Source organism: Paramormyrops kingsleyae, chromosome 24 (genome assembly GCF_048594095.1).
Source record: "Paramormyrops kingsleyae isolate MSU_618 chromosome 24, PKINGS_0.4, whole genome shotgun sequence".
Lineage (NCBI taxonomy): Eukaryota > Metazoa > Chordata > Actinopteri > Osteoglossiformes > Mormyridae > Paramormyrops > Paramormyrops kingsleyae.
Window position 1 is genome coordinate 8,992,149 of NC_132820.1, and position 16,519 is coordinate 9,008,667.

Sequence of the window (16,519 nt, forward strand, 5' to 3'; positions counted from 1 at the left end):
CGCACGCTCTTCCCGTGTTTGTGTGGGTTTCTGCCGGGGGCTCCGGTTTCCTCCCACAGTCCAAAAGTTTACACGATAGGTTGATTGGCGACTTTAAGTTGGCACCGTAATTGTGTGCATGTGACTATGTGAGTGTGTGCGTCCGTCTAGGGTTGGTTCCTGCCTGCGCCCATTGTTCCCAGTATAGGCTCTGGTCCCCTCCGCGACCCCAGTTGGGATTAAGTGGATACAGTGATGTAGCGGTCCAAGTGGAGGAGCAGAGGAGCTCGAGAAACCTCCAGCATCACTTAAATCTCATGTGTGGGAGCATTTTGACTCCGTTAAATATATTGATGGGAAAGGGGGGGTGGATAAAACCACCACAGTTTGTTGACAGTGTGGCACGAGGAAGCCGTATGAGACTGGCAACACGTCGGGCATGGCCGCTCATTTGAAACGACTTCACCCTGGTGTGACGAAGCTAAGACGAAGGCTTAACCACAACAGCCACTGATATCCGCGGCATTTAAGCAGCCCTTTGCTGCCCAATCTGACCGGGCTAAAGCTATTACAAAAGCTATTGGGGTGTTATAGCTATTATAAGCTCGATCACGTCTGCTTTACTTTCTTTTTTGATGATGTGGACATAAGCTAGTCTTTATTTCATTCTCCATGTTCAAAGGAAGCAGCAATGATGTTCCAACCTAATACCAGATCAGTACAAAATGATAGTCAGATACACTGGTTAAGACATTTATTAAAGAACAGCCCATGATTTAACACGGTGTAGGCATTGTATTATGTGAAGCATTGAGACATAAATAAAAGCTTACTTCTGGGAATAAAACAAAAAAAAAGTTATTGGTCTACTACAAGGTAAACCAGTACTCTAGTAAACAAACTATTTACAGTAGTACCAAATGAAAGCTACTGTGTAGTGTTCGATGGGCAAGACATGGCTATAGGTTTAAATCCATTAAAAATTTCTAGGGAAAAGAAAGACCATCCATCCATCCATTGTCCAACCCGCTTATCCTACTGGGTCGCGGGGGGTCCGGAGTCTATCCCGGGGGCTACGGGCATAAGGCAGGGAACAACCTAGGATGGGGCACCAACCCATCACAGGGCACACTCACACACCATTCACTCACACATGCACACCTATGGGCAATTTGGTAACTCCAATTAACCTCAGCATGTTTTTGGACTGCAAAGGGAAACTGTATTACCTGGAGGAAACCCCATGACAACACGAGGAGAAAATGCAAATCACGGGCGGAGTTTGGGTGGGGCAGCGCCCCCCCCCCGTGTTTTCTGAGTCGAAACTGTTATTAATTGGCAAGACCAGCATTGCACATGTTCCAAACTGGCATTTTGTACCTTTGCATAAGCGGTCTGTTGGTACCCTATAGGTATATAAAATACATATACCTGCCTTAACACACAAGGTAAGCAGGATGGGTTTAGTGACGATCCCCCTCAGTAACATTCGCTGACCTGCTGACATTTTGCTTGATGATCGGTAATCAAAAGGGGAAGTTGGTAAAAGAGAAGAGGCTTGGTAAACTTTGCAGTGCCCCCCCTGGAGTGATGGGTACAGGGGCAGATGCCCCTTCTGCACCACCCCCCCTCCCCCCAACACCTACTGCCAGTTGTATAAATTATCCATTTCCTTGTGTCTACATAAAGTGCACATTTCTGTTATGTAATATTTAACTTTAACATTTAAAAGGTCTTCGCAGCATTTTTGCATTGTAATGGAATTAGCACAGGCTACATAAACAGCATATTTTTCATATAGAAATGTTGACAAAAAAGGTTTATAAAATAAAACATTCGACTCTACTGTCACCTTCTGGTGTTAAAAGGTACTGCAATGAACTAACAAATCGACAGAAAGGTGAGAAAGGTTAGGGGCGGCACAGGGGCGCGGTGGTTAGTACCGCTTACTCACACCTCTGCCATGGCTCGCTGTGTGGAGTTGCATGCTCTCCCCGTGACGTCGCGGGGTTTCGTCAGGGTACTCCGGTTATGGTCCAAAAACCTGCTGAGGTGCATTGGAGTTACCAAGTTGTCTGTAGGTGTGCTTGTATGAGTGAATTGTGCGTATGCGTGCAAGGGCATAGCACCAAATTTTGAGGCCCGGACACAGTGTGCCCCCTCTTTCCCCCCCTCAACACCCTCCCAAGAAAATAAGGGCATAGAAAAACACATATTATGTATTTAATATATTATATTTAGTAATTTCTGCAGTTCTACTTACAGTCGAATCTCTGTCAAATAATCCTCTATATTCTTCTCTCTTGGGTTATTTTCCTGCATTGTATTTTTCCTCATTTGGGCCACTTTCAGGGCTGACTGTCCCTCCATTATCTCTCACTCTCTGTCTGAGATGCTCGTTCCCTAACAGACTCCTCTACAAGCATAAATAGACAAGTGCATATTAGCTTCTCATCTTTGCAAACAGACGCGCGACAATAAGGAAATATAACCATTATCAACAACGATACAAGGGCTATTTACAATTGCATGCTGGGCATGCTGGGACTGTTGTGGTTTTTCCATCTTCTCCAAATCAGAAGTCAGAAGCTGCTGGTGTGGATCCAAATTCAGTCTTTATTGCAACAATGAAGTTACAATCAAGGCCGGACACTTTTACACCAATTTTTATACATTTTCTCATTGTGTAACATTACCTCGTCACTTAAGCATCATCATTCTCTCAACCAATCACCATCGTTGTTTTCTCCCTTGATCCACACCCCTATATGATAAGTTTGTCAATCATCTTTTTTACTGTTTGGTGTCTCGGCTGAACATAAAGGTGACGTGACCATCTCTACTCGGTTTTCTTTAATGCCCAGCCAATGAATCTTTGATGAGCTCAGGCGAATCCCTTCCTTCAGTAGCAAACCTTGGCAGCTTCTGCTTGTTGCAGATTGTCTGGCTAGAGGGTTAATAAGATATTTGTCCTTCAACATAGTGATAAGCTGCAGCACTAATAAAGTACATATTCATACACTAAAGGCTAACAAAACGGCTAACAGATACAGAGACTCCTAAGCCAACACCAGGTGCTCATTTATACTTGTTTTTCGTCACATTGTGCACAGCAGTAATAGGTCTGCATTCTCTGAAGGTTACAAGGTCACTCTCTACACAGTTTACATCAGCTTTTTAATAGAGTCCTAATGATTACATTCTCTATGCGTTATGAAATGCTAAATAATATTCCATAGGACATGTGCCCCGCCGGTGCTACACTGCCCCCTCCTCAGAAGTCGACCGTCCCGGTGACCACCACCCCCAGTCCCCACCTCAGTTCTGATACGAGTCTCAGGATTCTGCGGGCAGCCGACGGTGCGTCACCTCCCATGACGGGGCAGGTCGCTCCCCGACCGCTGGCGTGACTGACTGCTGGCCGGTGCTGGCATGTCAGATCCCCCCCCAGTGCCAAGCCTTCTTCTTCTGCACCTTAAGGGGTCCTAGCACAGCTTCCAGGGGGTCCACACCCAGCGACTCCCACAGCCAGACTCCCTTCTCCAGCGAAAGCCAGAGCAAGGTGACAGGTGAGAGGTGATATGTTTACCAGGGGACATGGAGGACCTTTGGGGGCAGAAAAGTCGAAGAGAAGAGTATGTCAAGCACTCTACAGGCCAGACATGAATTATGACACTGGTCAGATGGTCGGTGAATGAGCCAAATGTCAGTAATATTACTACAAAAAGCGAATGGAGCCTCTCATCACGCAGAACTTCCTTGAACGGCCTGAGAAATGGTTAGACCTGATATATTCCAGCTACAGAACAAAGAATATTTGTTAGCTGTAGATTACCTATCAAATTCCCCAGAAACTGCATTACTAACTAGTACTTCATCAGCCAGCATGATTACTCACCTGTAGTCAATGTTAACTGGGCATGCAGTACCCCTCACAGTATAGTGTCTGATAACGGCCCACTGTTTACCAGCTATGGATTTCAGGCATCTGCTCCTTGTTATGAGTCTGAACACGTGACCTCCAGACCTCCCTATCCACTGGCCAATGGAAAAGCAGAAAAGGGACCCAAATTGTGAAATGTCCACTGAAATAGGCAGCACATTGTAACAGTGGCCCATTTTTGCCCCCCCTCGCAGAGTCTCTAGCTGAATTGCTGCTGGGCTAGCAGATTCAAACCAGGCTTCCCTGCTGTAACCTGGGAGGAAGGAGATGCAGAATGAGCAGGAAAGGCCAAAATACTTAGAGACAAAAGTTATAATATAATTGTTTATTCACAGAAATGGAACCATTACAGACAAATGACAGAGTTCGCATTGAAGAGCCTGGCTGATGACTAACACAAGGTGCCGTCCTAGAACAGGCGTCCTCCCTCCTATAGGGTGTGCAGAGAAGATGGGCAGGAGCTGCACAGGAACAGAAGACACCTGTAAAGAGCTGAAAATAAAAGCCAGTCTCAGGGAGACATGGGAAATATGTCTCTGGTAGGTAGATCTGGTATTTAGGACATAAGTGACATAAATGACAGAAATGATAACTTAGCAGAGGTGACTGAGCAGCCGTCCATGACGTGAGAATTCAGTGGAAGTAAAGCAGCAGTCACACCTCAGCCAGAACCCTGCTGTGAAACTGGACTTATAAACAAAATTGGGTCAATACAGACTGAGCAGCTTGTGCCTCAATAATTTGTGTTTGTTGTACAACTATGTGGATAGTTCACAGGTACATACAGTGCTATACCGTTAGTTGATCGCCTTGGTGTTCCAGTGTTCAGTTTCTGTTACCTCTGAGGGAGGCAGATGCATTGATATATGGGGGTTGCTGTCATACTATCTGTCGTACAGGAAGTGGGAGGAGCATTTGGACATGTGACGAGGGACAGCAGTGAACAAAAGAACCAGCACAAGAACTCAGTTCCAATGCATTTATTTAACTATCATACCATTACAGTTTGCTAGTACAGATTTTCAATCAGAATGTTACAATCGATTCTCAAAATGAAAACAATTTAAATAGATTTTTTTTACCTTGTTTTGTGCTTAATTTGGAAATGACCCCTAAACATACTTCCAGTCTGACTTATTAGTCAAAAAATACCATCAGACGATCAGACTCCTTCATTCCAGCACTGAATACCAGTAAATGCACAGTTTTATGTACAATTATTTTCCAATGTACAATTATTGGTACTATGTCACTTTCTCAATGTGCAACACTGGCACTTGTGAAGGCATTGGAAAGGCATCTCTACCCGTAGTGTGTCTGGCTAAGAGTTTGCATACTGTCAGTGTACAACCTGAGTTCCATGAACAGCCAAGATTCACCTTTGTATCCGCAAACTTTAAATGCTGATTGTGTGCTACATGGTTTACGGGCATCTGGTCATATAAATCCGATTGTTAATGCCCCACATCCACAGTCCATGTAGCGGTAAAGCACATATACACTATATTGCCAAAAGTATTGGGACACCCCTCCAAATAATTGAATTCATGTGTTCCAATCACTTCCATAGCCACAGGTGTATAAATCAAGCACCTAGGCATGCAGACTGCTTCTACAAACATTTGCGAAAGAATGGGTCACTCTCAGGAGCTCAGTGACTTCAAGTGTGGTACCGTGATAGGATGCCACCTGTGCAATAAGGCCATTTGTGATATTTCCTTGCTACGAAACATTACACGGTCAACTCTTAGTGGTATTATAACACAGTGGAAGCAACTGGGAACAACACTTTTAGTAATATACATTTTGGCAATATAGTGTATATTGTAACATTTATTAACAGTCGTATTAAAACACAGTTTAACAGCCACGACCGAAATTATACGTCCGACACAGTAAGAAAACCATGTGCTTCTCACCCGCATCAGCAAACTCTCCCTGCTCCCCTAAAACGAACTAGAGCAGCCAGTTACATAACCACCACTGACTTGTCTTCTTAAAGCGACAGTAACAAATTAAATTGCATACACATATCAAATAAGAATGTGCACATATAAAAGACTTTCATGTAGATATATACACTGCCCGACCAAAAAACAAAGTCTCCATTTGAATTTTTCATTGGACCGCCTTTAGCTTTGATTATGACGCACATTTGTCATGGCATTGTTTCCACAGGCTTATGCAACATCTCATCCTTTATTTTCATCCAGATTTGCATTAATTTGTAACTGAGATCCTGTATTGACAAGTGACTTGAACCTCCATGAAGCCTCCTTCAGCACATCCCAGAGACCTTCAATGAGGTTAAGGTCACAACCCTGTGGTGACCAAGTCATGCGTGAAAATGATTCCTCATGCTCCCTGAACCGCTCTTTGACAATTCGAACCCAATGAATCTTGGCATTCTTGTCCTGGAATATGCCCATGCCAACAGGGAAGAAAAAATCCATTGATGATGGATGGAGGTGTAACCTGGCCATTCAGTAGATTCAGGTACTCAGCTGACTTTACTTTATTGCTGCATAACGTTGCTGAGCTGTAATAATGATCCAGTCATTGGCTCTTCAGTATTTGCTGATATAAATTCAAATGACTTTTTTTTTGGCTGGGCAGTGTATAAACACAAATACAAATCACAAATGACAGTAGACAACATAGTTTTAACCATAATAAATAACTAAGCATCCCATATCAAACTAATAAATTACACTTGGCTCACACACATCTTTGCTCTGGGTCTGGGTGCCGTATTCCTGATCTGCCCCACAAAGCAATCAAGGCAAGGCGTCCCTGTTTCACAAAATGTGATATAAGGTGGTTTTGGTTTGGTAAACACTTTCTTAGTGACTGCATAATCACACAGGATTATATAGTTGACATTCAGCGTCTCCCACATACCCTCTGGAATGTCGGCATGGAAGTCATCCCTGGAGCTGATGGGAGAGAATGAACTGCAGGGGTTCAAGTCACAGGCAGGATGCACACAGGACCAGTTTCCTACCCGTACAATTTTTTGGATCAGTCACATTCTTTTGTGCAGGTAAAAATGCAGAACAGCCTTTGTCCACTTCAGCTTATCAAATCACATTAGTCTCGCCGTTGGTTTTTCTTTTCATCTCTACAAAAAAAATCCATCCATGCTTTACTTCCCGTTTGTTTCACTGCATGGGGGCGCGAGGTTTTTCAAATTTATCGACGTATGGTCAGTCTGCGTTTGATTCTTTGCCTGGTTCCTCCTCCTTCTGATGAGCTGCAATCTCCTCTTATTCACAATCACCACAATCCCCGCAATCACCACAATCACAGACAGGCTCACTATCAGCCATACACTTGAAGGGGCCCCTGCAGAATGAATAAAAATTACATTTTCATACAGACATCAAATCTTCAATTAAAATCTTTTTGTAACATCCAGCAGAGTCACATCACTGACCCAACAGCCCAACCCAGAGCAACTTCCCATCTGACCCCTGACTGTTAAGGACCTCGTTCAATGGTACAACAGCAGGACCCCATGTCACTCCGAACCACACCCTTAACACCCCACCCACTGTCCCCTGAACACCCAGTCAAACACAGTATTAAACATTCTCTATAATGGCTAATATCACAGGAGGCCCACAGTGTGGTGACTGTATCTGCGGTGAACTGCAGGTACTGGGCGGCTCTGCACAGCCAGCATGACCCTCTGACATCTTCACCCTCAGCCTGCAAACAGCCGCTCGCTCTACACAGCCCTGTGTCCCCTCTGATCCCTCATAGGTCATTAAACAACTGGCATCACCCGTAACTGAAGGATCAGAGAATGTAGGATTCACTCTGGGGCAGAAGCATGTTAATCACACAGGGTATAAACTCACCTGGAGGGTTTTCATCAGGAACTTTTTTGTTTTTGTTTTCATACGGCTTACAAAAAGGACCGTCTGATTCTGGAGGGAAAAGAGAAACAAAATCAGCTGGTCCTGTACCAAATCAGAAACAGTGACACAGTCATCATCTCTGCACACTGGTGATGCATTGGCATACTACACACATTCACACAGACACACATTCACTGTGATAGGCTGAGTCATGATGTCATCACAGTCATGATGTCAGCACTGACACACTACAAAAAAAAAAAAAAAAAAGAACAGAAAATGGCATGAGGAAGAAATTCCAGGTTTATCATCAAACCTGATGTACGCATATATATACGCAGTCTCCCCTTGGGTAAATCAGAACTATCGTATAAATGTGCGTACGTGTTAGAGCCTGAGATCCTGCCCAGTAGCCTCCCACAAATAACCATGAACAGTCAATATGAATGAACTGCATGCTCAGGTAATACGCAAATCAAACCTTTAGCAAATTCCAATGGAGACTGTAAATAAAAAAAGATTAATTTTGTACAGTGAGAGTTAGAGGTCCTCCTGTCAGAGGTAAAGGCAGGACACAGTGTTATATTCGGGGGCCTGAGTACAGGGATCACACAGGAAAACGTGTGTTGATTGGAAAGATGTTGCCACTGCAGTAAAGTCCATCAGCTCTATAAAACACCCTGAAAATAAAAGTGGTCGGATCTGACAATATAGGTAAAGAAAAGACTTGCTGAGCACAGAGCCACTATGACTAAGTTATGAGACAAACCCACACCTTCACCCTCAAACTTCATCATGCTGATGGCATCTAACCTGGGGGATTCCCTATTATGCAGGTTTTCTGTCCAGGCAGTCGGGAGATACTGATGTGGTACGTAAAACTCGAAATGAATGGATCATGAGGAGACTTAGGCCATTGAGCTACTGTATTGGTCAATGTCATGCCTGCATCACAGGCTACTTGTGCATTAACAGAATTAAATGGCATTTAATTTAGCACTAGTTGCCCTTAGAGCAATGAGAGTGCAGACAGTTGCCCTGATTACATTATAGAAAATTCAAGCGTGGTACCGTGATAGGATGCCACCTGTGCAATAAGCCCATTTGTGAAATTTCCTCACTACTAAATATTCCACAGTCAACTGTTAGTGTTATAGTGTTATAGTGTCAACTGTTGTATTATAACAAAGTGGAAGCAAATGGGAAGAACAGCAACTCAGCCATGAAGTGGTAGGTCATGTAAAATCACAGAGCGGGGACAAAATATCTATTATATAATTCAGGCCTCAGGTCTCCTGTGATCAGGCCTGTCAGACAGACAGAGCTGACAGGAGGCCTATTAATGGGTGCATCATGTCCAACAGGCCTGATGTCAGCATGAGAACTGCCTCAATTACAGAGTAAAACAGAGTAAAGTAAAGCTGCACAAACCTTCAGGTGGGATCTCTGCAGCCCTTTGCTTCCGGCCTCCTACAGACACACAGAAACACAAGCAGCAGAGTCAGTCTGAGCCTCAGAGCTACAGCAGTGTGTGAAACGCAAATGACCAGGGGGCCTGGGAACAGAGAGGAGCTGCAGAGGGGGGGTCCCTACTGCTCTCATCTTCAGGGTGGGGGCTCTGCTCAAGCAGGGCAGGGGGGCAGGCTGAGCTGGAGGAGGGTTTGCCCCACAGAGACGGGGTCTCCTGAGGTTTAAGGTGGCCGGTCAGAGGGTTTACTTACCTTTAACATTAAGGTGATTAATCTGTATTTCTGCACCATTGATCAGACACACATATTCTCCCTGATCCTCCAGTCTGACAGGATTAATGACCAAAGAGAAGTTTTTCTGTTGGATGGATCCAAGCTGAGTCCGATTAACAAAGTCAGGGTGTTCACACCAAGTCCCATTTTGAAACAGACAGACAGTCATGCCTCCATTCTTCCAAAACACCTCAACTTCACTGGTGTCATTATTGGTTCCTCCATCACAGGGCAGTGTGACAGTCTCTCCAGGAGAAACATCTACAACTGATTAACATACAGAACAAAGTCATTACAAGGTCAGTATTATACTCACATAATTCTATCCCTCCATTCATTATACCTGGGGAATTTGTCCTAATTACGTACCACAGCTTAAATTCAGCACAATCAGCATCATCACACAGAGCAGCTACAGCGTAACCAGGCAGCTAAGTTACAGGAACACAGTGAGAGACCCGACTGTCCCCTATAAAGGGGGGATTTTACAGCCGACACCCATGTCAGACACTCACACCATCATATAATTAATAAAACAGATCAGAATTAACATATACAGCTAATTAGGCCACAGAGTCAGTGTGAGGCATCTACTCACATAAGACTTTCTCGAAGACAGCAGGGAGATGGTGTATAAGGCAGAGGATCAGGAGAGGTGTGACCATCCTTCTGCAGCCAGAGAAGATCGAGATGAAATAGGTCCTCCATTTAAACATTAAAACATTCTCATCCTGACCATCTGTATTAATGTGTATTTATAACCTAAGTTAAAATCAGGTCTTGATCACTGACTTGTAGTTAAATCTGTTCTTAGAAACTAGTAAAACACTGACAGCTATGGACGTACGGTACATCGTTTAACCTGTCAGTATTTATTATAAATCAAGATATCGGTATCAGTCTGATGGATCAATATGGGCTGATATTGCTGACTGACATGTGAACTTTAAACAGTAAAAGTTAGCAGCACCAGAGCTGAGTACAGAACTACTACAGTAACTGAGATGATCACATTGGCTTTTTGCATAGTGGAGGATGAGGGATTTTATTGGCTCATTCACCAGAAATGAGGAACACGATGCCCCCACCTCCCCAGGACCGATCACCTGGTCTGATAATACGAGACAAAATCACGTCCCATGTGGATCAAAATGGGACAGTTTATTTTACGATACGGGACGATCCTGTAAAATACGAGACGTGGTGGAAACTCTGCTTAGAAGAGGCCTCAAAGTACCAACCGGTCAGACTGTTTTAAATTTATCATGAACTCAATCTTTAGTTTTACACAGAATAAAAAGCGATTCAACATCATTCCTCTCATCAGCGCAGGCAGCTTTCAGCATCGACACCTCACAGCCTGACAAGAGTCTCAAAAGTTAGTCAGTAATCGGTATCGGCGATATTAGACAAAAGAAATATTGGTTATTAGTAATCTGTCAAAATTCCTATATCAGTGCACCATTATTGACAACCATAGATTATGGATCAGTTTCCACTGCATGAACAAATCAAAATCCAGTAAATCTGAAAAATTCAACATACATAATACAGGACACAAAATACAGCTTAAATTAACAAAAGTTTGGACACACCTGGAAAAAAGGCTTTTTTCATAATTGTAGTGACCTATGTTCTAATGCTTGCATTTTCCCTAATCAACAAAGTGAAGCTGATACCAAAGTGTGAAATTCAATTACAAATATATCTATCCATTTGAATCCCCCCCCAGTAGCTTTCATTGATTGTTTTGCAGTTACTTGGGGAATTATTTATTTATTTACCCACGTGGTAATGACCCCAAGCAAAGTGTGTTTGAGTTATTAGCCAAAGGAGAGTGACGGTGAGTGTGGTAGATGGTCTGGTCTCCACAGTCACCTGACTTCAACCCAACTGAAATATAAGGTGCTTTTGATTTTCTGAACAATTTTTGGTTACTACACAATTACATATGATTTTATAGTTTTGATGTCTTTACTTTCTACAAGGTAAAAAACAATGGAAAAGACACCCCTCCCCCCTCCTGGCATATCCAGACTTCTAATTCACAGTCAGAAAAAAGCACAGCTAAATCCCAGCCAAATCCTTCTAGAAACCCAAGGTAACCCCAGTGACACACATGTTAACACACTTAGCATCAAAGCACAGTAACAGACAGCTTTCCTGGCCTGACTTTAAATAATTACTTTGTCCTGCATTAATACTTATTGGTGTCACAGCAGCAGAGCAGACAGTGTTAATAGCTGTAGTTTCATGTCAGACAGAATTTCATACCTGGTGAAATCCATTAGTGATTGTTGAAGAGGAAAACAATTATCCAGAGATGGAAATGATCCGCTTCCTGCCCGTCAGGTAGGAAGTGAAGCAACCAAGGGTGTTACACTCGATACCCAGGTCATGGAGCCACTAGGACAGTGCAGAAGGCTGCTTCAGGTCGAGGATGAGGATGCTGTGGGCTCCAGAGTCAGCAGACATTAGAAGATCTTTAGGAGAAGAAGAAGTTTAGAAGAATTTTAGTTAAGATGGTTTCAGTGCTGTGGAGAGAGCGGCAGTCTGAGTAAAGTGAATGGAGCAGGTTATTGTGTTGGATATAGGCTCTCTATCCTTCGGCAACTTAGTAACATTAGTGGGAGCTTCCTGACATGGCTCCAGTGCGAAACTGTAACAGATTACCGTGTTCAAGAAGGGTAGTCCAGATCTAGAGGTATTTTTGGATGCTTTCCTGCAGCCTTGAAAACAGCCTCTCCAACAGTTCATCGTTTACAATAAAGCTCTTCAAATCTGACCCTCAATTCCAAATCCAGGCCGTGTTTTCAGTTCTCCCAGACAGTTAGTTTAATAATTACTGATTCTGATTGGTCAGAGGCTTCACACCTGACTGACAGGTAAAGGAAGGCTGGAAAACCAGCAGTGGACCTTGAGGACCGTGATTTGAACAGCCCTGTTTTAGAATGTTTGACTAATACTTAAAGAGAAAAGAATAATTCGATTTTTTATTTAATCTATTGTACTGAATGGGGTAAGAAAGCGATACTTTTTCCAGCCACGTACCCCTTGAGACATGTCAGCCTCAGCCGCGTACCCCCTGCTACCAACGACTCTTAATTAGTGTCTATAAATAGATTGCAATACCGCATTCATAAAAATACCGTAAATACTGCAGTCAGTTATTTCTCACCACCAAATGAATTTTACTAATGACACAATTTCAATCACGGATTTTACTACTTAATACTAGCAGTGTATCAAAAGATTTATTAGAATTAACCATTTTGTCGAGAACATAAAGACTAGATGTGAACTTTCATTAAACAGACCTTTATTTAATGTGATGGATATGCTTGGGCAGAGGCACACAGCTCTTCAATGTTTGCCTCAGTTTGGGAAAGGCTGAGTCTTAAATCGTTTTCCACACAAAGTCTTGCTCTGTATTTTGCTTTCATGTTTGTTAAAGCAGAAAATCCACTTTCGCATAAGTATGTGGTGGCGAAAGGCATCAGGGTCTTGACAGCGCTCTTAGCCAGCGCAGGCTGTTCAGTGCGCAGTCCTATCCAGAAATACGCCAGGGTCTTTTGAGCGTATTCGACTTTTAGAGCAGTGGTTCTCAAACTGGGGGCCGCGGCCCCCTGGAGGGCCACCAGATGGCGCTAGGGGGGCCGCATCGAAATTGTAGAATCTAAAAAAAAAAATTACCTGTATGTAAATCAGGCTTGTCAACCTATGTAAAATATAATGTATTTAAAAAAAAATAGAAGTATAAAAAAAATGTAAATATAAATTTTACATAGCACACTACGCTGCTGACATCATAAATTACTGTTCAGTATTCAGTACTTTTGTTGCACTTTTCAGACAATGTTGGTTTTACTGTCAAAACTGTTTTAATAAAATGTTATATTTTGTGAAATGTAAATTTAACAAACCAGAGAAATAAAGACTACAAACAGAATCTAAGATCTAAAATTAAGTAAAATTGTAAGTTTGAGGATGTTTTGCGTCATGATTTTTTTTTTTGAGGAGGGGGGCCACAAAAGGATTCACCCTACACAAGGGGGCCTCCTGCTGAAAAAGTTTGAGAACCACTGTTTTAGAGATCCGTCTGTGGCGATCTCAATTAGGCTCTCCTGGTCAGACGCTGATAACGAAGTAGGCACGGCGGTGAATGGGTGACGTATCCAATCATTTGAGCCGTCCGTCTCTGGAAAGTATCGGCGTAAAGTATCGCTGCCAGTTCCTCCAGGTGCATGTTACAGTCGCACTTTACACTGTTTGATAGTGTGCGATCATTTGAGCACAGAGAATCATGCAGCACGGGAGAGACTTCTGTGTTCTTTGTGTCCATGCAGTTCTTCCAAAGGTTTAACTCCTTTATCATGGCCTCAACTTTATCTTGAACATTGAATATGGTTGCAGAAACGCCTTGTAATCCGAGGTTGAGCTCGTTCAGACGAGAAAATATATCACACAGATAAGCCAGGCACGTAAGGCAGGGGCGCCGTAAGGGGGAGGAAAGCTAGGACGATTCCAAGGGCCCCTGAGTGACAGGGGCCCTAAAAAATTAGGAAAATAACTGGATTGGTTTGGACTGGGGGGCCTAATATGATATGCTTTCATGGGGCCCAAAATCTCTAGCAACGCCCCTGACGTAAGGTACTCTTCATCAAGAAAATGTTCAGACAGCTCAAAGGGATGGTTACTGAAGAAAACTTTAAGTTCATCCCTCAGCTCAAAGAAACGGGTCAGGACTTTTCCTCTGTGTGGAGTAATAAAGTCTCATGCTTGCTGCCCATCTCATTGCACAACGCAGCGAATAAGCGAGAGTTCAGCGGCCTGGCTTTCCCCTGATTCTGGGGATACCATTATCCCTCCTCCACCAAACTTTACACTTGGCACAATGCAGTCAGGCAGGTAACGTTCTCCTGGCATCTGCCAAACCCAGACACATCCATCAGACTGCCAGACAGAGAAGCGTGATTCTTCACTACACAGAACATGTTCTCACTGCTCCAAAGTCCAGTGGCGGTGTGCTTCACTGCCATCACTGCATCCGACGCTTGGCATCGTGCCTGGTGATGTGAGGTTTGCATGCAGCTGCTCGGCCATGGAAGCCCATTCCATGAAGCTCCCGGCGCACAGTTTTTGTGCTGGAGTTAATGCCGGCGGACGTTTGGAAGTCTGCAGTTACTGAGTGTTGGTGACTTTTAAGCACTATGCGCCACAGCTCTGTTATTTTACGTGATTTGCCACTTTGTGACTAAGTTTCTATTGCTGATAAATGCTTCCACTTTTCAATAAGACCACTTACAGTTGACCGTGGAATATCTAAAAGGGAAGAAATTTCACAGACTGACTTAATGCAAAGGTGGCATCCTATGACAGCACCATGCTTGAATTCACTGAGCTCTTCAGAATGACTCATTCTTTCCTTAATGTTTAAGCTGACTGCATGGATGGGTATTTGATATTAATCCCCTGTGGCAATGGGTCTGAATGAAATACTTGAATTTAATGATTAAGAGGTGTGTCCCAATGCTTTTGTCCATACAGTGCATATGTCTTCGACATGACTGACCAGTTAAAGATATTTTAAGGAGATGCGAAAATGGCATTAAACATGGTTAGGAACGTTCTTTTATGCACACATCTGTTCTTCTCTTGATTTGTAAGGTATATTGTGAATTGGGTCATGATGGTTTTTAAAAAGTGGGTCCCCAGGAGAAAAGTTTTTGCCTGCTTTTATCCATCTCTCTCTCTGTCTCTCTCTCTCTCTGTCTCTCTCTCTCTCTCACACACACACACACACACACACACACAGTGTGGGTATGTAGCCAGGGAAGACTACAAAGATGTTCACATGTTTTTGAAGAGTGACACCGTGTCTGTTTATAATTACACCGTTCATAGGGTAGAATAAATGGAATAATGACCATAAAACAGACCCAGGCATCACAGTGGCAGTAACAAGGCGAGGCGGCTTTATTTAAACTGGAGCGCTGTTTTAGTAGGAGTTCTTAAGAAGACCGAACACAACCACACAGAGCATGTGAGCGGGGTGGGAACGGAAGGATTTCGGCAAGAGAGGAGCAGCGTGTTTGAAAAAAACTCGAACGTCACCCGCTGACATCTTGAAACAAATTATTTCTGCTTGAATGTGGATTTGGCTGCTCAGTTGTTTTGATGCCAGGCTACAGTTTGAACTAGAATTAAAATACAATGCAGATTGTTTTCTTTTTTTGAGCGATTTCATTGGAGCCAGGTGAAAATTGACCATATTGGCTGTGAGTCGGGGAAGGCGTTATCACGAGGGGTAGTGTTAGGGTATCAAATGATAACAGACCCCTTGTTACAAACCCCTCCCACAATGTATGATGTTCCCACTGGAGCGCTGTACGTGTTGCAGTCTATTTTAAACGCACTGCTGCTCGCATTTCTCTGCGCTGCGCACTCCCATTGATGACAATGAAAAATGGATACAAACACATTCCGCAACCTTTGAATACGTTTATTTACTCCCCTTTTCCACACAAACATATGTTTGGATGTTTCCTCAAATCCTCGTACAGGGTCCAAAACTACCTTTTGTCTTCTCTCTCAGTCCGCAGGGGATGGACCAAGAACGTGTGGGTAGACCTTCTGCGGCGTATAATTGCCACTATGAGCAATAAAGCCAAAGCAACCTGCAATCTCCACACCAAAATCTCCAAGCTATCGCCTCAAAATCTCATAAACCCACACTACAATACCAAAGTCATCTAGACTTATCTAGTTTTCTGATTTGCATATTTCAATCATATTTAAGTATGTACAATCATAAAAACGCATAATAGTGGACGCGTTGGTTAGTTAAATCGTAACTTATAGTATGCACGGTTATATTACACATTACCAGATACAGTCGAACCTCGGTACAACGTACCCCGTTTATAACATTTACACCAATACAACGTTCAAATTTCAATGTCCCGAATTCGCGTAATGCATTATTCCATTTG